Below are 13,870 nucleotides of genomic sequence, written 5' to 3'. Positions count from 1 at the left end.
TCCTGATCTGCAGCACGCCCTGCTACGCTGGTGCTGTGCCCGCACAGCTCTGCCACTGCCCTGCAATCCCGATCAGAAGGCAGCCCCCTCTGCTCTGTCAGCCCTGAGCTCTCCAATGTACCTCAGCTCTGATCTGCCACACAGCTCAGTCCTGGCCAATGCATTGTCTATCCCACTCTGCAGTACGCATGGCTGGGCCAATCCTGGTTCCCCCACGGTTCTGCAAAAGCCACTTTCAGCCCTCCCTGCGATTCCGATCCCAGGCTCCCATGTAGCTCTTATCAGGGTCCTAAATCCTGACCTGCAGCCTCTGATCGCCAAGCTGACACTGAGAGTAACGCCAAGACACCCAGGACCATCCTCATCCTCTCCACGTTGCACCACATCCCTCCATCCCAGTTGCTAATACACACTGCCCCAAGACGCTCAGCCTTCACTCCACACACCCATGTGGAAGATACTCTGCATTATATCAAGAGAAGCAACCACTGTCCTTCTTGAGCCTTCTCCCTTCACTGCCCATCTCCCTGCCCTGTCACGTGATAGCAGAGCACTGGCTGGGCTGTAGTTATGATGGACACCAGGTTTCTATTTAAATCTGTACAAGCCGAATGCTCCCACCACATCCACGCTGCTGCATTTGTCAAGGGAGACCTCAGGAATAAGAGAACGGAGAGACTGTGCAAAAGGCAGCGGAAACTAGGGTCAAAGTGGAGGAGTGGGGCCACAGTGCCTATTCCTGGCTTGATAAAGTGTGGTCTAGCAGCCAGGGCTCCAGGCTAATCCCAGCTTTGCCACTGACTTCTTGTGTGAACTTGGGGAAGTCCCTTCACCACCACTGGCTTTGCAAAGCTTAATGCAGTCTTGATTTTCAATTGCAAAGAATTATTTATACTAAACATGTTTTATTTTCTAGGGTGGCTTTTTTTTTTTTTTTTTTTTAAGTCCTCTCGACAAGAAACTAATGTGAAAACGATTCTGGCAACGAAGGAAAGCAGTAGAAAAATCAGAGGGGGAGCCGTGTTAGTCTGAATCTGTAAAAAGCAACAGAGGGTCCTGTGGCACCTTTAAGACTAACAGAAGTATTGGGAGCATAAGCTTTCGTGGGTAAGAACCTCACTTCTTCAGATGCAAGTCTAAATCCTGACCTGCAGCCTCTGATCGCCAAGCTGACACTGAGAGTGACGCCTCTGTTGCTTTTTACAGTAGAAAAATGTTACCATGGCAGCCAAACTAAGCAAAAGGAAATTGAAATACTGGAAATTACGTTCAGGCCTGCAGGAGCAAGGCTGCTCGTGGATCTCGGACTAGTGTGTGAGCTCAGAGTCTGCCCATCTGGGTATTTATGCCCACAAAGACACAAACCTCAGGTAACAGAGAGTGTGTGTTGATCAAGCTCCTGTCAATGCAGTCAAGGAAATCACCAGCTACATAAAGTTCCGCAGCAATCTCTGTGCCTGGCCCGCGGCTCGGGGTCCGGAGGCAGGGGGGGCTGCCCGAAGCCGGTAGCGCTGGCTCGGCCAGCTCGGCTCTTAAAGTCTGAGAGGGGAGGAGCGGAGCAGAGCAGCTGCGGGAGGGGAAGTGCCCGGCCGGCATTTTCCCGGACATGTTTGGCTTTTTGGCAATTCCCCCCGGACGGGGGTTTGATTGCCGAAAAGCAGGACATGTCCGGGAAAAACCGGACGTATGGTAATCCTAGTAGTGGGGCAGCTGCCCCACTCCTGCAGAACAGGGATTAAAATAGGGTTACCATACGTCCGGATTTTCCCGGACATGTCCGGCTTTTGGGGGTTCAAATCCCCGTCCGGGGGGAAATCCCCAAAAGCCGGGCATGTCCGGGAAAATCGGGAGGGAGGGATGGAGGGCTCGGCCGGGGCCTCTTTGGCCGGGGCCGGTGCGGGGCCGGGCCGGGGTCGCGGGGCCGGGGGCATGGTGCCGGGCGGGGAGCCGGGGGCGCGGTGCCGGGCCGGGAGCCGGGCAGTGCGCCGGGCCGGGGTAGCGGGGGGGTGCGCCGGGCTGCGGGGCCGGGCGGGGAGCCGGTCCGGGGTAGCGGGGGGGTGCGCCGGGCCGCAGGGCCAGGCGGGGAGCTGGGGCCGGGCGGGGCCGCGGGCCGGTCCGGGGTAGCGAGGGGGGGTGCGCTGGGCCGCGGAGCCGGGAGCCGGTCCGGGGTCGCGGGGCCGGACCGCCGGGGGGTGCGCTGGGCCACGGGGCCGGGAGCCGGTCCGGGATAGCGGGGGGTGCGCTGGGCCGCCGGGGGCCGGCAGTGCTGGGCGGGCCGGGGGTGCTCGGCCGGGGCCGGCACCCCAGGGCCCGAGCCGACCCAGGCTGGAGCCGCCGGGGGGCCAGCCTGGGCCGCGCCTCCTCCCCCCACACTCCCCCTTACCTGCTTCAGGCTTCCCGCGAATCAAATGTTCGCGGGAAGCAGGGGAGGGGGCGGAGACTTTGGGGAGGGGGCGGGGTTGGGGTGGGGGCGTGGGCGGGGCTGGGTGCGGGGCCGGGGCCCTGTGGAGTGTCCTCCATTTGGAGGCACAAAATATGGTAACCCTAGGCACCAGGATTTGGGGGGGACGGCATTTTGCCGCCCTGGGCGGCAATTCTGAGGCGGGGGGTCCTTCCGCGCTCCGGGTCTTCGGCTGCAATTCTGCGGCGGGTCCTTCACTCGCTCCGCTGCCAAAGTGCCCCGAAGACCAGGCGCGCGGAAGGACCCCCCGCTGCAGAATTACTGCTGACGACCGGGAGCGCGGAAGGCCCCCCGCCTAGGGTGTCAAAAACCCTGGCGCCGCTCCTGTCCACAGCTGCTGTAGGTGGGTTAGCCTGTGCTGTAATCTAGCTACTGTGGCGTAGGTGAAACTGTTAAGCCTTTTTTTCTGTACTGTATCTTTAAATTTCCAAGAGCTCAGCCTGTGTGCAGAGTCCAGCAGCCATGTTGTTCCTGCGGTTGTCGGAGCCTGCCACCGAGGAGATGCACACGCTGTGCTCTCTCTCACAGAGACTTAACTGTGGTTCCTTCTTGTGGTTTCTTTTTTTAATCTAAAATAAGTCATTTGAGGCTGGAAGTCTCTGTGGAAAAACATCCTAGCTACTGTGACCCTCAAGGGGGAAGGAAAAATCCCTGTGCCCACTAGTCTTGCTTGAACCTTGCAATCTATACCTGTATTTAGGATGCAGAGGCTCCTTTCAGAATAGGACTCTTAGCCCATTGCTGGTACAGTCCTGATTCCAGTGTGGCCAGGGATCTGTTTGTGCCTCCTAAGAGCACGGAGCTTGGCTTGGTCCATTCTGCACAGGGATCAGTAACCTGAAACTGCTTTGTCCCCGTTCCGATGGGACTTTTCAGTGTGGCTTCCCCGTTCCCAGCTCAGTCCAGCATCGCTGCCCCTGCTAGCGCAGCGACGTTTCCTGCCATTTAAGCGCTTTTCTTCCTTCTGCCATTTGTTGGGTAACGAAACCACCCGCCCATTAAGAAGCTTAACATCCCGAAACCATTCTCTTGGCTTTATAAATTCACATACCCAGGACACCAGGCGCCTAATGAAATTCTCCCGGTGCAAATGTCTGCCCTGAAGGGGTAGTTTACCTGGTGTACAAAGCATGGCCGGCTCTGGCTTTTTTGCCGCCCTAGGCAAAAAAGCCACCCACTGCGCCCCCCCGCCAGCGCGGCAGGGGAGGGTGCCGAGCCCGGCCGCGGGCCCGCAATCCCCGACCGACCGGAGCGCCGGGGGGAGGGTGGCCAGCCCGGCTGGGGCTCTCCGCTCTCCCCGGCGGCCAGAGTGCCGGGGGGAGGGCAGAGAGCCCCCGGCGGCCAGAGCGCCGGGGGGAGGGTGGCCAGCCCGGCTGGGGCTCTCCGCTCTCCCCGGCGGCCGGAGCACCGCGGGGAGGGCGGCAAGCCCAGTCGCGGCCCCGCTCTCGGGCCGGAGCGCCCCGCCGTGCCGCTCCCCTCCAGGCGCCGCCCCAAGCACATGCTTGGTGGGCTGGTGCCTGGAGCTGGCCCTGGTACAAAGGACCAAGTCATCACCATACGGTATTAATTAGGTAACCCAGCCATTATTTAATCTTTGTGTCCGTGTCTAAGCAACAGGCTGGTTAAGTGTCGAGAATACAGGGCCAGATCTCTGGTGGGTGTAAACTGGCATGACTTCACTGATGGATCTATGCTGATTTACACCAGCTGAGGATCCATCCTATAGGACAGTGTTTCTCAACAACCAGTCCCTGGACTGGCGCTGGTCCCTGAGACCTCCTTGACACAGTTTCGGAAGGCAGCAAGTTGGTCCTTGGTGTCAAAAAGGTTGAGGAACACTGCTATAGGAGATCAACCTCTAAAGCTGGATTTTTAAAGCGCACCCAAGTGGTTTAGGAGCACAGGTCCCATTGATTTATATTAATGGGTTGATCCAGATTGGTGCAGCTCCCATGGAAGATGATGAGAGCGGTGGGTGCTCAATGCCTCTTTGGATCATGCCCTGAATGAGTGTCAAACCTGCCCTCAAGTTGCTCGTGTTTGAGAGTTAACATCTCTTTAACTGGCTCCATCTGCATTGCGACCCCATTAAAAAGGGAAGGAAAAAATTAGATCTGGGCAAATCTGGGAAGGATTTGGATTTGGGATTCAAGATCAGTTCTGAACATATGGTCTGTTGTATTAATTTAGATGGGCTATACGGGCCCAAAGAGTCAAAGGTGTTAACATGACTGTGAAAACTGTCCAACATTAAACAGTATTCAACGAGGTTTGGGGTTTGACATAAAGACATCAGCCTGCTTAGTACCATGGCAAAAACACCCTTAAACCTCCCTTTCACCTTTTATTAAAGATACAGAAATGAAGGCAAAACAGTTAAAGCCTTTTAAATGTCAGGTATTAAATAAAGAGACAAGGTGGGGGAGGAAATACCTTTTTCACCAGTAGAAGTTGGTCCAATAAAAGAGATTTCCTCACCCAGCTTTTTGTCTCTCATAGCCTGGCACCAACACTGCTCTAATCACACTGCAAACAAGGGGTCAATAAGGCTTTCCTTTGAACATCCTTTCCCCTTAGCTGGAGAGACTTTTTAGAAGGAAACTCCCGCCCCCTCCAATCTGACAGTCTCCTCGGTGAATTAAAGATGGCCATGAACTGTCCTTTTGGGGGAAGAGAGATGATGTTACTTGAGACAGGCTGGAACTGTGGTCATTGCTGTTTGTTTCTCTCTCCTTTTGTCTGCGTTTCTGTTGTGGGGGCTTCTAGGAAATGGATCGGACTTTAACAGCAAAGAGAGAATATGCAGCTTCTGGTTCTGACTTTTACTTGTGGCCTCATTGCTGGCACATCACAGGCCCAGCACGGGGGCTGAATAGCCCCTCTGAGACCGGGCAAACTGGTACCAGCATCGAGCTGTTCTTTTTAGGGCAGTGCTTTTAGCGGCTTCCCCCTGGTCACAGGCTTACAGCAGTGTTGGAAAATATACAGCTTTGGCTGGCTAAGCCAGACTCTGATTCAGAGAGAAGGAAAAAGGAAGGGGAAAGGAAAGAAGAAATAAAGTAGGGAACATAGGTGCTGACTCTGCGGGTGCTCTGGGGCTGGAGCACCCATGGGGAAAAAAATGGTGGGTGCTGGGCACTGACCAGCAGCCCCCCATCAGCTCCTCCCTCCAGCCCCCAGTGTTTGCCGCCCGCTGGCAGGCCCAGCTGATCAGTGCCTCCCCCTCCTTCCCCGTGCCTCCAGCCTGCTGGGATCAGCTGTTTCATGGTGTGCAGGACGTTTTGGGAGGGAGGGGGAGGTGTGCTGGGGGGCGGGGCCTTGGGCAGAGCTGGGGGTCAAATACCCCCTCCCTCCCCGGCACATTAGAAAGTTGGCGCTTGTGGTAGGGAAGAAAAAGGACACATGGGAGAGGGAGGGGGAGGGGACACACGGACGGACAACAGTCTCACATCCCAGATGGTATTTGGGATTTAACTTAGGGTTACCATACGTCCGGATTTTCCCGGACATGTCCGGCTTTTGGGGGCTCAAATCCCCGTCCGGGGGGAAATCCCCAAAAGCCGGGCATGTCCGGGAAAATCAGGAGGGCTCGGTGGTGCTCGGCCGGCGCCGGTGCCGGGCCGGGGGCATGGTGCCGGGCTGGGGGCATGGTGCCGGGCCGGGAACCAGTGGGGCAGTGCCGGGCCAGGCGCGGGGCCGGGGGCCGGGGAGCCGGTCAGCTGGGGAGCCGGGCCCGCGGGGCCGGGAGCTGAGGAGCCGAGCCCGCGGGGAGCCGGGGAGCCGAGCCCGCGGGGCGGGGAGCCGGGGAGCCGAGCCCGCGGGGCGGGGAGCCAGGGAGCCGAGCCCGCGGGGCGCTGGGAGCCGGGCTGGGAGCCGGGGAGCCGAGCCCGCGGGGCGGGGAGCCGGGGAGCCGGGAGCCGGGCGGGGAGCCGGGGAGCCGAGCCCGCGGGGCGGGGAGCCGGGAGCCGGGGGGGTGCGCCGGGCCGCCGGGGGCCGGCAGTGCTGGGCGGGCCGGGGGTGGTCGGCTGGGGCCGGCACCCCAGGGCCCGAGCCGACCCAGGCTGGAAACGCCAGGTGGTCAGCCTGGGCCGCGCCTCCTCCCCCCACACCCCCCCTTACCTGCTTCAGGCTTCCCGCGAATCAAATATTCGCGGGAAGCAGGGGAGGGGGCGGAGACTTTGGGGAGGGGGCGGGGTTGGGGAGGGGGTGTGGGCGGGGCTGGGGGCGGGGCCGGGGGCTGTGGAGTGTCCTCCATTTGGAGGCACAAAATATGGTAACCCTAATTAAAAGTAACCCTGGAGAGGGCTGCAGCTGGGGAAAGGAGTGAAAGCAGCTGTGGGAGTAGATGACCACAGCTGTGGCTAGCTCAATTAGGGCCCAGCTGGCCCTGATAAGAGGGACGGGGGGCCAGAAGCTGGAGGAGTCTCTCTCCAGCCCTGGAGGGAGAGGGCCTAGCTGCTGGGGAACATACAGTACCTGAAACAGGCAGTGCTGGGGAAGGGCAAGAGGAGCTGGGGAGCTCCAGCCTGGCAACTCCCCAGGCCGAGGCCTTGTTCAAGGCCTAAACGGGTACTGGGGCTGCAGAGATGCAGCCCTGGGACAGGCAGAGACAGCTGGCCCAACCCCCTTGCCAGTGATGAGTGGCTGTGACAAACTGCCGTTTGCCCCAGGGAAAGGGGGCTGGATGACGACTGGCAGTAGCCACTGAGGCAAGGTGGGTTTAGAGGGTTGGGGGTTCCCCTGGGAGGGCAAACCCAGAGTAAGGGGGTACTGCTGGGGGCAGAACCCTGAGATAAAGGGGCACTGGGGTCCCGGAGGGACACAGGGGTCCTAAGGCAGGCAAGACACCGGCCTGCAGAGGGTACTCTGGGCTGGACAAGAGCTAATTCCCAAGATGACCAGCAGGAGGCGCTGCGCCAGTGGGTCTCAACCTTGCTACACTAATGTATTTTCCACTCCATGCATCTGATGAAGACAGTAGGTTTTAGCTCACGAAAGCTTATGCCCAAATAAATTTGTTAGTCTCCTAAGGTGCCACAAGGACTCCTTGTTGTTTTTGCTGATACAGACTAACACGGCGACCCCTCGGAAAAATGTTAGTTATCCAAATCCAGACTCATCCCAGCAGTAGCCCTATGTTAGTTAATCGTCTGCTAATAACTTCTCAACTAGCCTCTTAACACCTGCTCGTGCTAATCAACAGCATTTCCGAGCTGTTACCTGCAGTTATTGAGACCTACACCAACAGCCTGTGATTAGTCAGGTTTTTAGAAAAAGATAAATAATTCAATTATGTCCACAGTGGTATTAATACAGTTTTGGTGTTTTGATCAAACTGTTTTATTCTTCATTAAAGCTCGAAGTGTTAAGCTAACATCAGCATTTCTCCTGTCATTCCCCCTATTCCTACACCAGTGAAACTGCTGTTCAAAAATAGTGCTCCCATTTCTCCAACTGTCTGGTTTCCAAAAGATGTTGCTGTTCCCCAAAACAAGTGTACCGTAAATGCGTGTTCTCAGAAAATGCTCATTTGTTGACATCACAAATGTCCACAGGAAAGGTTCAGTTTTGACAAATCGCCCACTTTGAAAAAATTGGAGGTGGGAGGGGAGAGTTTCATAATTGTTGAAATGTCCCATTTTGATATTCTTTTTTAAATAAAAAAAGTTTTCATTTGCCAGTTCACAACAACTTTTGTTTTGAAATTTTAACCAATTTGTACTAAAAAGAAAAAAGAGGGTTACAAAAATGAAGAGGTCAAAATCAAAAGAAAATGGTTTGAAAGTATAGAAAAGAAATGTTTCAATTAATTACACTGATTAAAAACGGACTAACGGATAGATCTTAAAATATAACTGTGAACAGGGAACTGTCATCAAGTGGGTCTCTTTCCAGTGGGGTCCCACAGGGAGCAGCCCTCGCCCCTATGCTATTTAACATTGTTATCAATGACCTGGAGGAAAACCAAAAATCATCACAGATGAAGTTTGCAGAGGACACAAAAATTGGGGGAGTGGCAAACAAAGAGGATAGGCCACTCATTCAGAATGATTTAGATCCCTTGATAAAAAGCATTTTGTTTGCTTGCACCAAGTTTAATGTGACTAAATATAAACATGTCCATCCAGGAACAAAGAATGCAGGCCCCACTTGCAGGCTGGGGGACTCTATTCTGGGAAGCAGTGACTCTGACAAAGCATGGGGGGTCATGGTGGATAATAAGCGGAACATAAACTCCCAGTGTGAGGTTGTGGCCACAAGAGCTAACGCAATCCTGGGCTCTATAAATAAGGCAATCTCTAGGAGGAGCAGAGAGGTTATTTGACCTCTGTATTTGGCACTGGTGCGACCGCTGCTGGAATCCTGTGTCCAGTTCTGGTGCCCACTGTTCAAGACGGATGTTGATAAATTAGAGAGGGGTCAGAGAAGAGCCATAAGGATGAAACATTAGGAAACATGCTTTCTTATGAGCAATTCGAGGAGCTCAATCTATTTAGCTTAAAGAGAAGATTAAGGGATGACTTGATTATAGCCTATAAGTACCTACACAGGGAACAAATATTTAATGGGCTCGTCAATCTAGCAGAGAAAGGTCTAACAGGATCCGATGGCTGGAAGTTGAAACTAGACAAATTCAGACGGGAAATAAGGTATAATTTTTTATTTTTTTTTAAACAGTATGGGTAATTAACTAATGGAACCATTTTCCAAGGGTTGTGATGGATTCTCCACTAGGCCGCACTGCCCTGCACTCAAGGGCCACTGTATTGACTCCGACCTTTGGCTCTCATCATGTTGAGGCCCAAGACCGTGTGATAGGTTGTAACCGCGGTGTCAGCACATCCACTATCCACCCCCAGGAAACGGAGTGTGCATACCCCGCCACACCTAACCCTAACTGCCCCACCTCCCCCCCGCACCACTGGTGTTGTGGCCTCCACCCCAGTAATGCTCCCCCTTAAGATGCAATCAGGGTTATTTATGGTAAAAGTCATGGACAGGTCATGGGCCATGAGTTTTTGTTTCTTGCCCGTGATCTGTCCATGACTTTTACTAAAAATACCCATGATTAAATCATAGCCTTAGTCCCGAGCTTCCATAGTGAAGGCATGCAGCACCTCTGAAAATCAGTCCCTTAATCCTTCTCTGCCCGAGCTCCTCCCCTGTAAATGGGCATAACAAACCTTCCTTGAGTCAGTGTTGGGATTCCCTCCAAGACCTTTTCCATTCGGCTTATCCAGAACAGCATGGCCAGTTCTGGGAAACACTTCATCCAATTCTCTGGGATCCAAAACACTCAGTTTGACTCTGGATTTAATCACTCAGGTTCCTTTATTTGGCATGCAGCAAAGTTAAGCTGAGTTCATAGAATATCAGGGTTGGAAGGAACCTCATCTAGTCCAACCCCCTGCTCAAAGCAGGACCAATCCCCAGACAGATTTTTCCCCCAGATCCCTAAATACCCGCCCCCTCAAGGATTGAACTCACAACCCTGGGTTTAGCAGGGCAATGCTCAAACCCCTGAGCTATCCCACCCCCTGAAGTTGACCGGCCTCAAGTGTAGGGGGTGGGTATTCAGTGACTGCACCTCCAAAGTCATAGACAACCTCTTCCTTTATGTACATTTACACATCACACTGCATTTGCTATCCATTACACCACACATTTTTGGATTGGATTGGTTACTTTACAGGACCCAATCCCTGCTCTGTCCATGTGCTGTTCACGTGGAATCTGGTCTTCCAGGTTTATCTTGTCCATAGTCCCTCGCATCAAGGCGTTGCTGCTTATCTTGGCTAGCACAGACCTCCTGACTCCAGCATACTGTTTGTCAAGCCCCTCTTTACAACTTAACCTTCCCAATTATGACCACTAAGAAATGAGGCAAGTTATTTATGTCAAGCCAGGCCTGCGCATAAGCTGTTGTCAGAATAAATAGTTGGGAAACACTCGGCTCCTACATGACGGAAGCAGTACATAACAAGACAGTAGTTGCCTTCAGCTGATGACAAGCAATGTGACACACTATAAAAAAGAGAAGCGTTGTGATCCTATCTAGCACTGGGATCTTCCTGTGTTCTTGCCAAGGAGAGCCAGTCTGAGTAGTTTTACCCTCTTCTCTCCATCGAATATGTTCCTACTACTTAACGTGAACTCAGACGTGGCCCCGAGGATGGAAACACACTCTATTTGCCTAAGCAGTAAGGCAGAGAGTTCTACACAGCCTTGGACATGAATTTCTTTTGTTGGTTTTATCATTGATGAAAAATAGGTGCAGCTGAAGAGGTTATGAAGGCATCTTTTATCATGCATTAGGGGGTTCTGGAAAGGCCTTCGATAGATGCAATGGTACTGCATCATTAGAGCCACTTGCAGGTCTTTAGGCTGCACCCATAGAAATTCAGCAAAAGCAGTAAAGATGTGTTTTTGTCGCTAAGTTCAGTGGATCTATCTGAACAGGCAGGGGGCAGAGCAGTGAAAAAAGAGGCTGCCATTTTTACAATCATTTGTCAGACCATAACTGCACATGAAAATGAGGTTTTAAAAGGAAAGAATATAAACATTTTAACGCACAGGCAATGATCAACATTCAGAACTTTAACAGTTATCAAGTCAATTTTCTTCAAACTAGGATTATTTTTAAACTCTATAATAAATAAGAAGCCAAGGCTGAAGTATCCAACTTCAGATATTTTTTGGTTATCCAAGAACAAATTATCTGATTAGCTCAGGTGGGGAAAGGAGAGATCTTTACGAGTCAAATGAGTCAGCGTTCTCAAAAAGTACGAGCAGCTGAATGAAGGTGGGGGCTTGAGTAGAAATTGCAATCCAAACTGACCTTTATAACAGAATCGCTTATTACCCTTGGGTAATCCAATCTATTTTGCCACCCAGGTGAGCCTGACGTTGTGATAAATGGTCTCTTATACCAAGAATCACAGCTACGTTCAGGTTACTCCCAGTCCCAAAGGCCCAGTCACTTATCCCAGGTCCATTGCACCCTAGATCTTACACCAAAGACAAGGCTTGTAGCCAATCCTATAATAAATTATCTAAAGATTTATTACATAGGAAAAGGAAACAAAGCTGTTATTTACAAGGTTAAAGCAGGTGAACGGATACACAAATGAGTTACGACCTTAAGTTAAAAGGTAATAGAAACTTTATAATCATAGAAGATTAGAAGAAGATAATAAGCAAGCTCTGTATGTCCTTCAGGGCTAACCCAGGCTAAACAGCTGGGGATCCCTTGCTTATGCTTAGAGAACCTTGCCCCCCAGAGTCCAAGCAGCATAGAGATCCAGTTCCTTCTTGTTAGGGGTTTTTATTCCCTCCTCCCTCCATGTTTTCCTGGTTGTGAACTCAGCTGAGGAATTCATATGCATGACTCATCGTCTTGAGGGGAGGGGACATGCACGGAAGTGCAGAGCAGCAAAGTCTTTTGTCCTCTTTAATGTTCCACAATAGTCCACCTAGTGTCAGTGGGCCGCCCTTCCTGGGCAGGACATCACACCTCCTGTTGGATACCAGCTCTTTACACTCATTTGTGTCCCTCTCCTGTCTGGTGATTTACAATGTCACAGAAGCTTACCATACGAATGCTTAAATATTACTTTGCCTTATGGGCTACTGCTGTTACAAGCGAGATTAATGCAGGCAGCAACTTACAAGAATTTCATAAACTCTAAGCACTAAACACAGTCTTATAATTCTAAGACCTATTTTAACAATACTAACACACAGGGGAGCCAGACTGATTCCAGCTAGGAATTTATCAGTGGTCAGTGAAGATATGGAGACCTTGGCATGAGCTGGCACCTGGTGTGCCAGCGTTACCAATAATACATGGAAAAACCTTGCACAACAGGAAAGTCTTCTAGCAATCCAGCAGTCTCATTAGCTGCCAATGCTCGCCTCCATCATACAACGACATGCCACCTCCTGAGAGACATGCCACCTCCTGTTCTTTACACCACACAGATAGGAAGAAAGCCCACAGGCATAGCTGGGTCCCAAATAACCATGTATACTAAATATACAATACAGTGAGCACCACTAAAAGGCTCACAAACTATTTAATGGATACCACCCAATTCCTAAACACAAAAGGAAACATAAGTTAACACCACTGACTGGAAGGAAGGGAGGGAGGTACAGCCAGCAGCACTCAGATGAAAAATGGCTGACTTATCCTTCCCAGATATAAAGGGCCAGCTACCAGAAGAGCATGATGGGAAAGTCCCTTATCTACATGGAGCACTCAGATACTATGGGGATGAGGGCCATATAAGTATCTGGATGGTAGACAGATACATTGAGGACCCCACATGGAAGAGTCAAGGGGGTACTGGGTGCCAGGGGTGTCAGGGCCAAGGCATGGGCAGCATGGGTGGTGGGTATCATAGGCAGGGGAAGGCTGTGCCTCCCCAAACAGCCTGGCATAGCCCTGCCCACGCTCCACCTCCAGGCCCCACTCCTGCCTGCTGTTCCCATCTGCAGCTGAGAGGCTGGGGCAGGTAGGCTGGGGGCTGTGGTGCGCACAAGACCCTTGGGCTGGGGCTATGCCATGCTTGTTCTCCTGGCCCTGGGACCACGCTGCCTGGCCCACCCAGCGCTCCGGCCGTGCCACCTACCCACCTAGCTCTGGGGCTGGGGGCATTCCAGCTGCGCGGCTTACCCACCCGCCCAGCACTGGGGCTGGAGGTGCTCCAGCCATGCTGCCTGCCCAGTGCGCTGGGGCTGGGGGTGCGTGTGGGGGGGTGGCCAGCGGCTGCGCAAGGGGGTGTGCTTCGGACTCCGTCAGGAGAGGGGGGCAGAAGGGGCAGGGCCTCGGGCAGAGGGGGAGGGGCCAGGGGCTAGCCTCCCCCAAGGACACATTCACCCACCATCCATGATGGGCACCCTGGCCTAGGGTTAGCATCAGGGCATGTGCCCAGGATCCAAGGAACAGGAACCAGGCCAGGTTGGAACGCCAGGAGATCAGAGTCAAGCGACCAAGCAGATGCCAGTATCAAGAGACAGCTGCCAGGAGGCTGGGACCAGGCGACAGTAAAGGAGGGCAGGAACCAGGAGGCAGTTACCAGGAGTCAGGCCAAGTCAGGCTACCAGGAGATCAGGATCAAACAGCAGGAAGACACCAGATCAGCAGTCCATGACAGGGTGCAACACAGCTAGTCATACCGCTGCCTCATCTGGCTTAAATAGGGGCTGTAGCCCAATCAGGAGCCTTGGAGCTCTCCCAGTCAGAGTGTATGGGCGGGGCTTGTGCCCCACTTGGCCCCCCATAGGGTCCTGGTCCCAGCAGCTGTGTGTGAGCTGCCAGATGGAGGATTAGAGCATGGTGACTCCCAGGACTCCTACAGACCCTGGTTCAAGTCCTGCAGGTCCTGGCTCTGGGTGGTCACACAT

At 53.3% G+C, this 13,870-nt stretch overlaps 1 protein-coding gene across 1 annotated transcript in view; it reads left to right on the top strand.

The window, feature by feature from the left end:
* The first annotated feature begins 1,289 nt into the window (after positions 1-1,289).
* Positions 1,290-13,870, top strand: part of POMC (proopiomelanocortin) — a 36,073-nt gene continuing 23,492 nt past the window's right edge. Inside the window, exon 1 of the mRNA XM_054023351.1 lies at positions 1,290-1,370. The gene's annotated coding sequence lies outside the window, so the exon portion shown is untranslated. The remainder of the gene's footprint in view (positions 1,371-13,870) is intronic.

This window comes from Malaclemys terrapin, chromosome 3 (genome assembly GCF_027887155.1).
Source record: "Malaclemys terrapin pileata isolate rMalTer1 chromosome 3, rMalTer1.hap1, whole genome shotgun sequence".
Classification (NCBI taxonomy): Eukaryota; Metazoa; Chordata; order Testudines; family Emydidae; genus Malaclemys; species Malaclemys terrapin.
Note: the sequence above shows the minus strand (reverse complement) of the source record. Positions and strands in the feature narration are given on the sequence as shown.